Source organism: Chionomys nivalis, chromosome 10 (genome assembly GCF_950005125.1).
Source record: "Chionomys nivalis chromosome 10, mChiNiv1.1, whole genome shotgun sequence".
NCBI lineage: Eukaryota > Metazoa > Chordata > Mammalia > Rodentia > Cricetidae > Chionomys > Chionomys nivalis.
The window spans coordinates 81960699-81978423 of record NC_080095.1 but is presented as its reverse complement, the minus strand read 5'-3'; the positions used below and the strand labels follow the sequence as shown (position 1 = coordinate 81978423).

Sequence of the window (17725 nt, the reverse complement as noted above, 5' to 3'; positions counted from 1 at the left end):
GAATATCACCCTGTGGTTCTTGTATGTCCTCTCTTTCTTGTGTCAATCAGCTGACCGTTCGGTGGCTCACGGGAAATGTAGGAAAGGCCTCTAAGCCTGTGACGTACCGTGGGACACCACCAGCCCCGGTCTGGCCGTTCTGTGCCTATGGCTTATGGTGCCTGTTGTGGTGTTACCATAGAGGCCGTTGGAATGGGGACGGATCTGCTCACTAGAATTTCTGTGGGTCAGAGGAAGGTCACAGGTGTATACATGGAGCTGAGGAAAACTTCTGATAGTCCAAAGTCTGAGGAAAATAAAAAGACCACAGGGAGGAAATCCAACAGCGACTTGGTCTGAGCAGAGAGAGACAGGGTGACCCTTCTCTTCCCAGTGTTTGCTGTGGCTGCAGGTAGCTAAAACACCAAGGAGTTTTCTAGCCTTGTTCTAAAGGCAACAAACAGCTCCATGGAGTAGAGAAGTACTGGGCTACTCACTCCAACGTGGAGATCTGTCTACTTGGGTTTACCTTCTACAGAGATTAATGATTTAACCACTTGCTCTGATTAAGACTCCTTTGAGAAGGAACCCTGGCCCAAGAGCTACCCTATCTACATTCAGGATTCCAGGCTTGGCTGGGGGTGTAGCTTAATGGATACAGGGCTTGCCTGGCTTGCACAAAGCCCTGAATTTAATTCCCAGCAGGTGTGGTGGCTCCTGCCTGTGATCCTAGTACTTGGGAAGGAGAGAGGGCAGAATCAACAGTTCAAGGTCATCTTCTGTTGCATAGGGAGTTTAAGACCAGTCTGGACTTTGGGGGAATCTGTCTCAAAAGAAGAAACTAAAAACAGAATCCTGGTTCCAGATTCTAGCTGGTGTCACTAAGGTGTAATAGAGTGTTGGAACCTACAGAGCAGGAAGACAGAGAATGTAGTCACTCCAAGGTTTAGAAGAATCCACAGTCAGCAGCATGGCTGGATGAGCTGCCTTTCTAGGCACCAGCGGCGAGATCGGAACAGAATGTTCTGAGCCGTACCCCTCACAGTAGGGTTTTCTCAACACTATGCTTTACTGGGAAGTAGAAATCTCTATCCACATCTTTTCCCACTTTGCTAGTGTGGGTTCTATCTTTCTCCTGTGTTTGAAGCGGTCAAATCCTAACCCCCATAGCACTTTCTCTGTTGCAGGTACATGCCCTATTGGAATAGGTATCAGATTGGCTGGAAATATACATTCCTTCCCAGGCCTGCTCCTCCTCTCGAGGAAGGCACCTTTGCCATTGCTCCTACCATTCAGGAGGCCATCTAGGGTGCAGTGAGCTCCATAGGAGTCTTTAGAATGTCACCCAGTGAGCCATAGAAACCTTAAAGTGTTGAAGTGGTTCTTCACCTTCCTAGTGGTGCAGTCCTTTAATACAGCTCCTCATGTGGTGACTCCAACCATAAAGTTATTTTCATTGCTACTTCATAACTGTAATTTTTCTGCTGTTATGAATCATAATGCAAAGATTAGATGTACACGGTATCTGATATGTGACCCCCCGTGAAAAGGTTGTTCGACACCCCCACAGATCGGTCTCAACGCAAAGGTTGAGACTCACTTGAACAACAGTGCCTTGCACAAATGTCTAATGATGGTTTTATCCTTGCGAGAGTGTCATGAGTGTTCCATAACCACCAGCCCGCAGACAGGTAGGGCAGGACGATGGTTAGTGTTCCATAACCACCAGCCCGCAGACAGGTAGGGCAGGACAATGGTTAGTGTCCCATTACCACCAGCCCGCAGACAGGTAGGGCAGGGTCTAGTCCATGGGACCCTCCCTGCCTGAGTGTGGAAAAGGGGGGTGTGACGAGGTCAGTGAGGCCCTGTGATTGAGGGAACGGGGAATGGGTGCCAGCAGGCCAAAATCAAAATTTCTCTGGCAGCCACACACTTTTCTTCTTTATTTCTCAGTGTTTGTCGACCCCTGAGCTCCTGGTTTTAAAAAGCATCCCCAAAGATCTCCACGTTAGTAGGCAAAATTTACAAGCCCTGATCCCTCTCATCTTGGAATGGTATGAGAACGATTGGAGCCTTGTTTCATTCATCACCTGTCCGTGACATCTGTCTTCTTGTATCCAGAGAAGAGACAGCTGTAACTGCAGAGTCCTTCTCTAAGACAGGTCCCCTTGCCTCAGCCTCTATTATGGGCTGCAGCCCACTCTCGCTGCTTGGTTCTGTGCTTCCTGTTTTATTTTTGAGTAATTGCAGCCTGCGCCATGGCAGACAAAGCCTGTGAGAGACAGACAGCAGACTTGAATGCCAGGCACGTACCTAGCACCCTGGGTTGGCCCTGGAGAAAAGTGGCTTCCTGTCTCCTTTTCATTCCTTACCCTCTACCTGCCCGCTCAGCCTGGCCGGCTCCACTTTGCACTGTTAACAGGGTGAACGCTCCTGGCCTGGGAGGTCCAAGTCTGTGACAGTGGCCGCCATTCTAGGGAATGCTCAGTCCTGTCCTCCCAGAAGGGGAAACTGATCCTGTCTTTCTGGTTCCCTATAATCACTTGGCTCACTGGGATGGTGCCCAGGAACTCAGAATTCAGACCCCAGATTGTAGTCTCCAATTCAGACAAGAACTCCTGGAAAATTCTCCTCCCAAACTGTGGTCACTGGGCCTGGACATTGAACTTTCAGTCCCGTTCAGGTGTCCTCTAGTAGGTTAGCCAGGAAGAGAGAGGAGATGTCTAACAAAGGTTTAGAAGTCAACCTCCAAAGCTGCCTGTCATTGCTGTGGTGCCGTTGCTTTAAAAGGAAATAGCAAAATGAGAACTGTATGTTTATTCTAGGATGGTTTATAGAAATATGATTTAGCGTTGACTGTCCCTCCCCGATCTCCACCACGTTGGTGAGCTGCTGTTTAATGGCTGACAGTTATGGTTCTCATGGTTATGGTGTCATGGCACACGCCTTTGACCCCAGCATGTAGGAGGCAGTGACAGGTGTATCTCTGTCAGTTCGAAGCCATCCTGGCCTATATAGTGAGTTCCAGGATTGCCAGAACTATGTAGAGGAACCCTATCTTTAAAAAATAAAATACGTAGTATTCTTAATGGTCTACAAAATTTTCACAGATTAATGAGGAAAAGGGAATATATTAATTAAAGACCGGGTGTGAATAGGCAGTTTACAGGAGATGATATTCAAGTGGCCAGTTAATATGAGTAATGTGTAGCCACACTGGTAACCAAACACAAAAATTAAAACAAGCACAGGATATTTTTAATCTAATAAATTAATGACAAATGTGTATGAATTAATATTACTCGATTTTAGCTAGTAATTCAAACTCTCTACCAAGCCACTGGGTACATAGACAGGGGTCCCTATTTATTGGACCTAGGGCCTGGACTTTATATAAGAAAATAATCAGAAATATGTGTGTATAACGTTGTTTCTAGAAGTTGGCTATCATGACTGATGTCTGTCATCCCACCACTTAGGAGGTTGAGGCGGGAGGACTGCCAAAGTTTGAAGCCAGACTACAAAAGGAGTGAGACTGTTTTTTAAAAAAAATACGTTCACTATGGAATTATCCCTCGTAGCAGAAGCCTGCAGCTAGTCTTAGTGCCAAACACACAGCTGGGGCTTGTTTGGACTAAGTAGTATCTAAAATAATACTTTTAAAAAAGTTATTAACATAAAAACGTCTGTGATGTAATACAAAATGGATGAAAGGGGATACTCAGTATGATTATATTTATTTTTATTTTATTTGTGTGTGTAAGTGTTATGTCTGTATATATGTCTACACACCAAATGTGTGCTGGGTGCCTGAGGAGGGGGAGGGGATTGGTTGCCCTGGTTACAGATGGTTGTGAGTTGCTTTGTGTATTCTGGGAATCGAACTTAGGTTCTCTAGAAGAGCAGCCAGTGTTCTTAACTGCTGAGCCATCTCTCCAGCCCTGAACACATTTTTAAAATTATGTACATATTTTAAAAAATCCTTGAGGTTTAGTCTCTTGTAGCTAAGAGTGGACTGGAACTCCTGACCCTCCTGCCTCTAGCTCCCAAACCTGAGATGACAAGCTTGTGCTGTCCCACAGTTTCTGATGTGTTGAAGTAAAGCAGGAACCATGGAAGATGCTGTTTGATGTCTGGTTCATGCTTAGGTAGCTTTCTTGTATAGCAGGACCGTCTGCCCAAGAATGGTACAGCCCAAAGAAGCTTAGCTCCAACTACGTGTATTAATAATCAAGGCGTACATACAGACCAATCTGATGCAGGCAATTCTTCAGCTGAGCTCTCCTCTTCTTTCTTATCCCTTCCCTCCCCTCCCTCTCTCTGACAAGGTCTCACTATAGCCCTGGAGGTGCACGAGACCCTATCTCCAAAAGAAAAAAAAAAGGAGGGAGGGAGGCAGGAAGGGAGGGAGGGAGGAAGGAGGGAAGGAAGAGAAAAAAGAAATTCTCATCAATGTTGTCCTGATCAGTGTATTCTGCCTATAACAGGATTAGTAAGAGAGTTTGTAAGGCACAAGTTCTTGACCCCCAGCTCTGGATTCTGATTCTGCCAGTCTGGGATGGGAGGGATTGTGTGCTTCCTGCTGGTACTGAGACCTCCCTGTGGAGTTTAAGGCTTATCCAGGAATGGTGCTGCCCCACAGCCCAAGGGCGTGGCCGCAATGGAGGACGGAGGCCGTGGGTCTGGGTTGCTGTGGCCCTGCGGATGAACCCATACCCCTGTGAGCCACTCAGCTCTTTCTTCCTCATCTTGAGAGCAAGGATTTACACAGCAGCTACTACAGAGCTGTGGGGATTAGCTGAGCTAAGCCGTGTGAACGACTTGAAATTGATAGTTCTCAATCAGGGTTTGCTTTAATTGGTGACACATAAACCGGAGCAGCCTGGGGTGAAGTGCGCTGCTGTTGGACTCGGACACGTGGCGAGCACGTCTGCCATGCTTTCCTAAGCACTGGGTGTCTCGCGCAGTACCAGGGCCTTCCTTTCTCTCCAGGCAGAAGGGTAATTAGACTCTTGGGTAGTATTTTGCTGTAGGGGACAGTAAATTGCTTGGGTTTAAAGTCTTATCCCCCCCGGGGGGGGCCCCCCCCCCCCCCGTCTTGAAAATGCCCCTGGGCATCTTGGGCTATGTCTGCCGTAGTTCAGGTAGGGAACCAGCAGCAAGGTCCTGTGCCAGCCACCCTGCTGCCCTTAGGCCCCTAGTCACCTGTGTTACCTCGGCACCAGCTATAGTTCAAAGGCTGCAGGCCCAGCCTCCTTGCCGCTGCCTCTCTTTATTTAGCTCCCCCTTGTGAATCATGGGAAATCCCCTTGCTGGAATATAAGGCAGCATTCTGGCAGTTGTCCAGGGACCCCTGAGCAGACGCTGGCTCCTGGCAGAGGCCCACATGCATAGGATGTAATCATTTCCCCCTGCCAGCCTAGCACCTTGTTCAGTGTTAGCTCCGTAGTTAGACGGGCCCAGCCGCTGAAGGGTGAGCCATAGGCCGGACGCGTTGACGTCGTCGATGCTATCCCTGGGTGGTCTAAGATTTTTGTTATTTATTCAGGAGTGAGAATAATCATACTTAGGAATTCATCCAGGTCAGGAGCTGGCAGTCATGTGCCTAACACAACGCGTTATGCGTAGTTCCCAAGAGAAAGAGCATGCAATGCACGCAGGCCTGTATAGGAAATCAATGGCTCCATTAAGAGGCAGGGGCAGAAGGAGGAGAAAATGAAGGCAGAAGCTGTTATTGAAGTTTCCACCGAAAGGAACAGGCCTGGCGGAAAGAACTGGGTTAGAGCTGACTCGTTTGAATGATTGCAGTGGGCTTTTAGTGTAGAGGCTGCCCCTCGTTATGTGGGACCAGACCTTGCAGGTGATGGGGAGAGAATCTTAGCTCAGAGTGTAAGATGGACGGAGCAGGTAACAGAAGGTTGGGACTGTCAAGTGGAGACTTGCACATGGCAGTCACACTTCAGACAGTCTTTAGTTCTGGCCAGGACAAGCCCCCAAATGACAAAACATTAGAAATAAAGAAAACCAAGCCAGTATGATGAGAACGCACTGACCCCCTGATCCCAAGGCTACCTTTTGACAAGATCTTTGAATAAAGTTTGAGGAGCCCTGTTCCAGGGCATCTGCTGTGGTGTCGGGTATTGTAATCCTGACTTCCTCTTTAAAACAGTGGCTATGGGACTGTGAAACTAGGGACCTCCTAAGAGACCTGAACCTTTAACTGGAAAGCGAAGAGAATGTCCTACCATGTCCCAGCGCCTTCTACTTCTTAGGCGTGTGTTACTATTCTTTTGATTATTATGAGGTGAGCACATCGTGCTGCTCTCTATAACAAAGCTTATTTGGGAGTGAAGAAACTTACCAGATTGTCAAGCTAAAGATAAAAGCCAATATTTAAATCTCCTTTCACAATGGAAAATTTGGTCAATAAATTATTCAATGATACCCTAGTTTCCTTCACCATGAAATGGGTAGCCCTACATTTTTGTGAGAGGCAAAACAGTAATAAAAACAATAATAATAAATTTACACACACACACACACACACACCGTTCACCAGTGTGGCTCACGTTTATCAGTGCAAACAGATGGTCAGCTAGCAGCCCTGCCTGGTACTTGTGGATGGATGAGACCGTTAGCTACACTGAACAGACAGAAAGAGATGTCTTAGATCCCAGTGTTTGGGAATGAGGGAGAATGTGAAATCCTTCCATCAAGTCCCTTTTGTTTTGTCTTGTCTTGTTATTGCAGTGCTGGGGACCAAACTCTACATACCCTGCTATTAGGCTCAGTGGCACAGTACTAGCCTCGCCCCCACTCACTCCCCCATCTTCTAAGGACAGTGGCACGGAGGCCTAAGAGGCTGGCACCTTGCTGGAGGCCCTAGGACTCTAGAGTAGGAGCAGGGCAGCAGGATCCAGGGCCAGCTGTCCCCCAGGGCTCTGTGGCGGTCCCCCTCCTTCTGCTTCCTCCGGGAGCACCTCCCTCCTCTTACATCAGAGCCCAAACCTTGTACCCAGTTGGCAGTGCTGGGAGCAGCAGCCATGGCTTCATTTCTGTGCTTGATTTATTCACACTGGCCTTGTTGTACAAGGATTTAAGGCTACTTGGAAGCTGCAAACAGCAGAGCTGCAGAGAATAAATTGCAAGTAACTGAGAAGGAGGAGACAAAGGAATACAGAGTTTGCAGAAACCTGGCTGTTGCCCCGCTGCTCTTGCTGTGGGTGTCTGATCACTGAGTCGGAGATGGGTAACCATTTTTATGCTTCCATTCCCTTGACTTCAAACTTCAGCTGATTTGGGGTGGGGGAGCTGGTTTTAGGACGTCTCCCCCTTTGAGGACACAGATTCTCTTTTGGAATGGCACTGAGAACCTTAGGACCTCTCTGGAGGGGGCCATATTTGCAAGTTTGACTGGCATAGTGATCATCGCAATAGCAGAGGTGTTGTGATAGCTGAAGCCAAGCCAGAAAGCCGAGCTGGGTTCTGAAACCTTCAGAACCTTCGAAACATTAGAGCACCCTGAGCAGATGGCTTTGACTCCCTTGCTGCTCTTCCTCCGCCCAGGCAGTGTGTTTCTCTTTTCATATGGTGGTAGCAATTCAGCCCAGCGCCTCCTGCATGCTAGGTAAGCTCTCCATCACTGCGCCTTCTTGGCATGTTGGTATTCCCTGCAGGCTGTGAAGAGGAGGCTTAGAGGCAGCCAGATCCGGTGCCCAGGCCTTTTCCCACTGCTCATCCATCAGACCTCTGTGTCAGCCAGATCCAGTGCCCAGGCCTTTCCCCACTGCTCATCCATCAGACCTCTGTGTCAGCCAGATCCAGTGCCCAGGCCTTTCCCACTGCTTATCCATCAGACCTCTGTGTCAGCCAGATCCAGTGCCCAGGCCTTTCCCCACTGCTTATCCATCAGACCTCTGTGTCAGCCAGATCCAGTGCCCAGGCCTTCCCCACTGCTTATCCATCAGACCTCTGTGTCAGCCAGATCCAGTGCCCAGGCCTTTCCCCACTGCTCATCCATCAGACCTCTGTGTCAGCCAGATCCAGTGCCCAGGCCTTTCCCCACTGCTTATCCATCAGACCTCTGGGTCAGCCAGATCCAGTGCCCAGGCCTTCCCCACTGCTTATCCATCAATCCCCTGGGTCAGCCAGATCCAGTGCCCAGGCCTTTCCCCACTGCTCATCCATCAGACCTCTGGGTCAGCCAGATCCAGTGCCCAGGCCTTCCCCACTGCTTATCCATCAATCCCCTGGGTCAGCCAGATCCAGTGCCCAGGCCTTCCCCACTGCTTATCCATCAATCCCCTGGGTCAGCCAGATCCAGTGCCCAGGCCTTTCCCCACTGCTCATCCATCAATCCCCTGGGTCATTTTGATCTCAAGTGTAACAGCTCATAAGCCCAGTTTTCTCAGTACTATGACTTTTCCATTTGAAGAATGAGTTTGTCCTCCCAGCTCAAGGGACCCTGGACTTATGTACAGACGGGCCTTTGCTGAGCAGTCTGACACCTGAGACTACATCTACCTGTTCAAACCCTGGTCTGGATCCCTTTTCATTCCCTTCCTGGATTCCTCTGCTGCAGAAGACTCCAAGCTAACCCCAGCCAGAAGGCCAGGACCTGAGATGGCTCTGGCCTTGGAGACATTTAGAAATGTGCTTTCCTGGATGTCCCTGTCACTGGCATTGATTAGATCTAAGGTGCTAAATACTCCACAGAGCACAGGGTGATAGTTCCACTCTGTGCACAGTGATCCCACCAGAAATCTCGATGCATTCCTGCTGATAACCACTGCTAAGGAGGCAGGGAACCTAAATATTTACAGTTGTACAGTAACATTGGGACAGTCTTCTGCAGCTTCTTGGTGTGTGCCCAAGAGTTTACTGGGAGGAAATCGCTGAATTATTTTTATCTGCACAGTGTGGTCAGAATTACATTCTGCAGGGTCAGGCTCTGCTGGGAATAGTTTATTTCATTAGGCCTGAGTCCCCCGGTCTGATCAAGCCCGAGCTCTCCTCGGGTCATGGGTTGGTCTGTGTCTCAGTCTCGGTATCTTCTTTTCTTAAGTGGACAGCTCAGAGTTAGCGAGGCCTCTGCGAACTGCCAGTCCTGGCACACAGTGGACACCAGAGGGCTGCCGGCGGCTGGCACAGTATCTCTGAGCAGGAACTGGCCGCGTTTGGAAACTGAGCACTCAGAATTAAGTAGGCTATTGCCTCTCATAACGCACCAACGATGACACGCTTCGGCTTAGAAATCATTTTAAACCCAGGGACTAAGAGAAATAATTAAGGCTAGCTAGCCCTCAGACCCCGGGAGACTGGTGCCTGCTGACCCTGCTTTTTCTTCTCCTTTTCTATAGACTGGCTAATTATTTCCTGATTTATTCGTTCATTATCTAACACGTCCTGAGCTCCTGTTAGTGCCGGGACTGAAATGAAGTCCTCCACGCAGGCTTTTTATTGTGTGGCGGAGGGGGCCAAGTCCATGGGTCAGTACAGAGCCACGTGCAAGGCTGGAGTGGAAGTGAACACAGTGAGCATAGCGTGTTCTTTTTAAAAAATTGTTTCAGCTGGGTAGCTGTGGCACATGCCTTTAATCCCAGCACTCAGGAGGCTGAGGTAGGCGCATCTCTGAATTTGAGGCCAACCTGGTCTACAAAGCACAGAGCAAGTTCTAGGACAGCCAGGACCACACAGAGAAACTGTGTGTTGGAAATAAAAAAAAAAACAAACCCACAAAACAAAACAAAATAAAGAACATGTTCCGGAAGCCAAGCATGTGGTTCACACCATTAATCCCAGCACTCAGCAGGTGGAGGTGGGAAGAGCTCTGTGAGTTCAAGGCCAGCCTGGTCTATTGAGTGTTTTCCAGGTCAGCCAGAGCTACATATATTAAGACCCTTTCTCAAAAACACACAGAGTGTCTATAATTATCAGTGCATGCGTTTACTTATTCCTTCTGGCAGGGGTGTGCTTATGCCGTGGTTCACAGATAAAGCTGAGAGGACAACGTTTGGGGATCCGTTGCCCCTTTCCACCCTGTACAACCCTGGAATCAAAGTTAGTTCATCCTGCTTGGCAGCAAGCACCTTCAGCGGCTGAGCCATCTTACCCATGGTGTGTTGGTGTAAGAGCTGCAGCCTGCAAGACCCAGGTGTTAGCCAAGGTAGAAGCAGGCAGGTATTCTACAGGAAAGCCACCCCTGTATCAAGGCAGAGAGCATGAAGCAGAGGGTTTCACCATCTAGATTGGCAGGCAGAACTGGTGCGTGTGGGAAGGGCACACACAGAGCCTGAGTAGGCTGGAGATATTGAGCAAAGTCAGATTCCCTGGGACTGATTTAATCCACAGCTCTAAGAGGTCATTAGATATCTCTGACCACATGCCAATCAAAATAATTACAAGTGAAAGAGCTTGTAAGTTGGCTCACATAATCTACATCCATCTAGCTTTTCCTCCCCAAAAGTGCTTCTGATAAAATGTTGAAGTACCAACAAAATTATGTACAGCATATAATGAGTAAATAACCACGGTTGTGATTCCTGGGAATATGACTCTGTGGGAAGTGTTTGTCTGATGTGTGTAAGACCCTGGGTTCAATCCCAGCACGGGGGTCGGGGCATGAAGAGCATGGCAAAAGAAATCTTCAGTTTCTGAATGCTTGCTTTTTCTGGTAATTCTGAGTAGGGAGTATGTTTGGAAACGAATGTACCTAGCTTTACAGATTGAAGTTTCAGCTCTCTGCATCTGGATATGGGAGTGGTGGTGCAATCAGCATTATCAAGAGGATGAAATCATAGAATTGCCATAATTTTTTTTGCTTGTTTACTATTTAGTGCTTTTACAGTACTAGCTTAACCCAGAGCAAGCAGTAGATTATATGCTGTAAAAACCCGTTGTCAATAACAGAATGAAACACAATGACAGGTAAGTTATTGAATTAGATTGTAGAGGTGACAGAATTCTTATTTATTTATTGTATCCACTAGACAAGCCTGTATTACTTTTTAGAGGGAGGGGCTTATGAACTACATTGTTGAAGAAGACAGAGGCTTAGCATCAGACAGAAAGACAAATGCGTGGAGGGATCCCTTCCTCAAGTCTGCATGTTTCACATTTGCCCGTTGTTGTGACTGCCCAAAGGTGCTCTGGCCAAGAGCAACCCAGAATCTTTTGGTAGAAAACAGTTGCAACAAAGAAGATTCTAGAAGACCTGGTGGATGAGGGTTTTCCCTCCTCCCTGACCACCTTACTACCAGGCTCACTTCTGCTACAAACCTGGGAACTTATCAACTCACAATTTCACAAGTACAGACATTTAATTCAACCTGCTTCGTCGGCTCAGTAAAGGGCCAGCCTTTCTTGAAACCCCAATCATACTTTGCATAGACGGTCCGTCAGAGGAGCTGTGGAAATACTTCAAAGAGAAGCACAGCTTCCTGGGTTCGTACAGAGCTCTAGTGAATAGTTCTGACTGAGAGGCTGGACTCTGGGAAGCCTCCAGAGCCATTCCAAACCTTGCTGGGTTTGTCTTTCCACCACACTGTTGATACGAGGGTAGGGATGGCCTTAAGAGCTTCTGAAAAGGTCTTTATCTTGAATATCTTTAATTTCACCAATGAAACCCCATTTCAAGTGTCATGGTGGGGCACATTACAATCCTACTACTCCAGGGCTACATAAATGTCTGTCTCAAAAACTAATAAATAAGCAACCCCTTTCTCGCATTCAATATACTATGTCTTGAGTTTCACCAGTGAAATCCACAATGTTGGTCAAAATGTAGAAAGCCATAAGGAAGTCACTTTGGGACTGTCTTATTTTTACTACTTCCAGTTCAGACTTTGTAATTCTTGAGACAGTGGGAACTGATGACCCAAAGGTGAAACGCCTGGCCTATCTTTACTGTGCCCACCCAATAAATAATAAGCTATATCAGGCATCATTTTTTTTTTGTTTTTGTCTATGCTTATTTTATACTCTAATTTTTAAAAACAAATTATAAGTATTGTACCACTGTATCCTTTCTCTTTGTTCTTCATAAGATGTGTGTGTGTGTGTGCATGCACATGTGCACGTGTGTGTATATGTGTTTATGTCTCTGTGTGTTTAGTTATATCTTATTGACCATAAGGCTGAGTTTCTCTGGGAAAGCCACTGTTTTGACCTGTTACCCTGGGACCCATCCACTCAGCATCAATCTCTTTTGATAGTATCCAGTAAGAACAATAAAATTACATGGCTTCCTATTTCTAGGACGACTTTAGAAAGCTAGAGAGGTGGCTCAGTCATGAAGGTCACTTTCTGTTCTTGCAGAGGATCTGGATTCAAGTCCCAGCATCTGCATGGTGGTTCACAACTATTTGTGACTACACCCAGGACTCCAACACCCTCTTCTGTCTTCCTTGAGCTCCCATAGGCACATGGTACACATAAACTCATGTAGGTGCACACACATGCACATAAAAATATTAATTTTTTTATAATAAGAAAGAATTTAGTGCCACATAATCAGGAGGACAGCCTAGGGAAACGGTGTGGATCCTGTGTCTAATGGTTCTCAAGTGTGAGGTTGGGCCCGTTGCCCACCTGGGTGAATCTTGGCTTCCTTCTCTGTAAACAGAACAGGAGTGCCCACCTCTAGCTGGTTCCAAGTAAGAGATAACAAATAGAAGAAAACAGGACTAGCTAGAGCTATGGATTTCTTTTTATTTTTTATATCTTAAACCAACATTGTTTTAGCCCAGCGTGGTACTGAATGCCTTTCATCTCAGTCCTAAGGAGACCGAGGCAGGCAGATCTCTTTGAATTCAAGGCCAACATGGTATCTCTAGCAAGTTCCAGGCCCGCCACAGCTCCATAGTGAGACACGACTTCAAAGCAAAACACGTTTGATTTGAATTCACTCTGGTGTGCAAACTAGTTTCAGAATGCCGACACATGAATTCCTAGGCTTTTCTTCCTGTACAAGAGAGTAGGCTGCAGTCCTTTTATGCCACAGACATAAAATCATAAAATCATGGCAAAATCATCTATATGGGATTCACAAAGCTCTTTAAATCTACCAGAGAAAAGAGCTTGGCTAGGGAGGAGAAAAAAGAAGAAGAAGAAGAAACCAGTCTTTTCCTTTGAATTGCAATAATTAAACATTTCCCATAAACTGAGACATTTGAAGTCCATAAGTTGAACCCGGCATGAATACGGCTCAGGGACAGAATAGCTGTCTAGCATGTCAGGTCATGGATTCCATGTCCTGCGCCACAAGAAACGGATTTTTTGTTTTGTTGGGTTTTTTTTTGCAACTTACCTCCTTTTTCTTTAACCAGGATCATGAAATTGTAGGCCAGAAGGGCCTTGAATTGCAGTCCTCCTGCTTTAGCTGTACAGATTCTAGAATGACAGACATGTACCACTATGCTTAGCTCCCATGATCTTTGTTCATGAGTAGAACTTTTTCAAATGCTTAAGAGAACTGGGGTAGCTTGGGCTACAGATGACAGCAATACCCACACAGGCACAACTCTGCCTAACAACATGGAATTGTCTTTCTAAGGTAACAATTACTTTTGTTTTTATTATAAAAGAAAATGCCCAGCACTGTGCATGTCTTGGATGTATACAATTTTTATTTGCTGATTAGACACTGAAACACTGAAAAGTTTCACCATGGATTTCAGAGTGAGTTCCAGATGAGCCTCAGGTTCAGAACTGGGCTGATGAGATAGCTTAACAGATAAAGAATATGGCTGCCAAGCCTGACAGCCTGAGTTTGTCCTGGGGGCCCACATGGTAGAAGAAGAAAACCCACTCCAGCAAGTTGTCCTCAACCTACACATCCACACACACACAAAAGACAAAACAAATAAACTTTAAAATTTAGAGACTACCAAGAAGATTATTTTTTTAAAAAAGATTTTACGCAAAAGCTGCCAAAATTTCAGAAAAATCTAAAAATATATATTTTGATATAAAACTTTCCAGCTTTTCTTATGAGTAAAAGTCTGTGTTGCAAATAAATGTCTATATGCATATATATTTTTGAGACAGGCTCTTACTGTGTATCCTGAATATGTGTGTATTTTATAGTTGCAAAAGTAAAAATGGAATCCTTTTATAGACATTGCTTTGAGATCTGTTTTTATTTTATTCTCCATGTAGAATTGTTTCTCCCAGGTGGTGGAATTAAAGACATGCCCCATAGATCGATTGATCTATCTATCTACCTATCTATCTATCTATCTATCTATCTATCTATCTATCTATCTATCTATCATCTATCTATATATATATGTATGTATCTATCTTCTATCATCTATTGACCTATTTTATATGTGTAAGGATGTATGCAGGCCACTTTACATATACAGATCAGAGGGCAACTTTTAGGAGTCCATTCTCTCCCTCCAACCTGTGGATTCTAGGGATGGAACTCAGATATCAGCCTTGATGGCATTTTTCTGGCCCAGTTCTAATTTTAAATACCTTGTTTTGTCTTCCCTAAATCTGACAGTGCTTGTCAAAACATGTGTCCTACTTTCGAGTTTTATGAACATGGACTCAATGCTCAGGAGGAATCACATGTTACCTGGAAATATTCACTTGTGTCTTGTAAGCAAACACATTTTCCTGCCAAGATTTCTAATTTACCCAGTGCTCATACTTTTCCAGGCAGCGTGAATGCAAATGCCATGCTATTCCCCAAACAACCTCAAATAACCCCCTTCAAAATGAGTGTTCACAAGCCACAAGAGGCACCACAGTCATTCCACACAACCACAGAGCCTTTCCAGACAGTGAGGACGTGTGGATTCCGTCATTTTGTATGATCCATGCTGCTTTGATTACACTCTATGTGAAATCCAAATTGACACCCAACTTTCTTAGCTTTTTCTTTCATGATTTTTTTGTGTTGTGTTTCAAGATAAAGATTCATGGGGAGGTAGCAAAATATTCTAGAATTTTCTAATCTTCGCTTTTTTTTTTCCAAGATAGTTTCTCAGAGTAACTCTGGTCATTCAGGAACTCATTCTGTAGATCAGGCTAGCCTCAAACTCAGGGATCTCCTGCTTCTGCTTCCTGTTAATCTTCACTTCTTAACCAGTTCCCTCCCACATTTTATATTCATTGTCCCCAGTGCTGGCCCTAAGTTTTCAGTTCCTGCCAAACATCTTCATTTTTCCCTGCTTAACTACAAAAACATGACTCTCACCTCAAAGTGGAAAAGAGATTATTTATTCTGTAGCTAACTGTGAGTGACCATGGCCTGGGAACACAAATTCAGGATTTCCCAAATATCTCATTCCAACATGGTAAAAGAAAAAAAAATCATGAATCCAGATACTTTGCTGGTACGTTGGTGGGTCACTCCAAAGTGTAGGCCTCAGCTGCTACTTTGGTTTGTGGGAACTAGGGGTATGTTTATATATTCCAGAAGAGTCACCTACTAGTCACAACAATGTTAGGTCACACACAGAGGGGGCAACTAATGGCTGTGATGGGCTAAAGATGTCCCAAGACAAACCGGCTCTGGCTTGCAGCATCCCATCCTCCCTGTATCACACAGTCGGCCAACGGTCTCATACACTTCAGTGAGGTGTGGTGCTTTCCAGGAACTTTCATTTGTCACTGCAGACCAGACTGCCTGGTCATCTACAGACTTCCACACCCTCTCACAGAGACAGCCAAGCCCTGCAGCGAGCCTGCTTCAGGGCACCCAATAGCAGCCGTGTTTTCTCTGCTGCAACAATGAGTTTGTCCAGTTAGCATGGAGAAAGAGTCGCTATGATGGGCACCTCGTTGTGATTAAATATTTTCATTAGTCTCTGTTGAAGAAGAAACAAACAAATCCAGCAAGGCCTGTCTTTGAAAGATCTGCAAACTCAGAGCCCCCACTAGCAGAATGGACACAATAACCGCACACATGTAGTTGGACAGGGCCGCAGGCTACCGCCCCCCTCCTCCACATTCTTCTTACACTATGCTTGGCTGAGGTACCAAGTATAACAGGTGAAAGAATTGGTGGGATCAGAGAGAGACAAGATACAAAGAGTTGGAAAGGGTTGCCTCCTGTTGAAACAACAGCTCTGGAGCACAGATGTGCAGAGCTTGCCCTAGCATAGAAAGAAAGCCTTCTGCGTGATCCTGGCAGGCTGCGATCTGCTACAGAAAGCCCTAGTGACAGTGAATACCAAAACATTTAGGGAGCTCTTACACATTCACGATCAACCTTTTTAGTTCTAGCATTCTGTTTTCTGGAAACATGATAGAGGCAAATAAGGAAGGCTGGGCTGGGGAGGGAAAGCTGGTACTAACCAAATCATGTAGCCTCCCCAAGTCTCCTTCTGCTTATCCGTGAAAGCAGAAGTGACAAAGCTTGTTTTTAAGGGCTTCCTGAGAGTCTGGATCAACGTAGAACATGTGCTTAATATGTGAAAAGCTCTAGCTTCAATCCCCAAGCAAAGAAAGAGAGGGGTAAAAGAAAAGAGGGAAGAAGAAAGGTCATGGAGACCCTAAAGCCTCACACCTGCAGATCCTCATAGGTTGAGCCCCAAGATTAAGGTGGTAGAATCTGTTCCTGCTTTCATGACACTGGGGAAGTCTCGCCTGTGTTTTCCTGCTCCAGAAAATGGGGTGAGAGTAGCAGCTCTGCTCCTCCACCTCGCAGGGTTCCAAAGACCACGTCCTGTGGTTTGCATGACTTGCGGAGACGTTTGAAGTCGATCAAATCAGATGGACAATGATAGAAGATAGATGGTAGATGATAGATAGATAGATAGATAGATAGATAGATAGATAGATAGATAGATAGATGATAGGTAACAACAGAAGGTTTACACCTACTCCCAAATCAAAATATCTAGATGTATGCCCCAGTTCTCATGGAATTTAGTTTCCTTAAATCCTTAAGTAACTCCAAAATTTAACCTGGCTAATTGTGCTGACTCTAAAAGTAGATGGTGCTTGGTGCATTCTGGGGGAGAAATGGGAAGCCTTATTCAGCAATGGAACTTTTTAAATCTCATTTTGCAAGATGTAAAGACCTCTCCCTGTTATTGTTCAACAGTGTAGACTCCAGACTAGTTTAGATAGAATGCTGGTCCCAGGGTCCCTCATTCCAAAGGGAGTCCTGAAGCAGTCTCCAGAGGTGTGGGTCCTGCCCTTTGGCTAGCCAGTACCAGGCTTCCAGTGTGAGCTCTCAATCTCTACGCACACAGTAGGTATCTTGGAAGTCTTCTTATTGCACTTTTAAAAAAAGAAAATCATCCAATATGTCCTTTTTTTTTTCTCCTATGGGATTACCAGCTTCCAGAACCCCAGAAGTCCTCATTATTTACAAATTATTTAAGCCAATCCTATGGAAAATACTTGAGGAAACACCCTGTTCCTTCTGCTGATAACCACAATGTGTCACATGACACAAACAGCCCCGCCCCCACTCCCTACCCCCCACCCCCGCAATAAAGTAATTTGATGTCTTCACGTTATCTGCTAACATCTATGTGCATTTTCAAGTTGCTAATCTTTTGCTTTTGTCGTTTAAGAGCTTTTAAATTCCTAATCGGACGCGGTTGCTTCGGGCTCGCAGAAACAGTTAACCAAACACTCACGCGAGACAGTCGTTTCGCTTTCTGTGCTTGTTGTTTTTGGCACTGGGTCAGTGCTGTGAACTTCTGGTGTCCAACTGGTAGGACCTGAAACTCTGTGTTTAACAAGTGCCTGTAGTCAAAACAGTTGGCGTGTGCGAGCG

At 45.8% G+C, this 17725-nt stretch overlaps 1 protein-coding gene across 9 annotated transcripts in view; it reads left to right on the top strand.

Moving 5' to 3' along the window:
- The window catches only part of Atxn7l1 (ataxin 7 like 1), a 214089-nt gene that overhangs the window by 126450 nt on the left and 69914 nt on the right, over positions 1 to 17725 (top strand). The window lies entirely within an intron of this gene.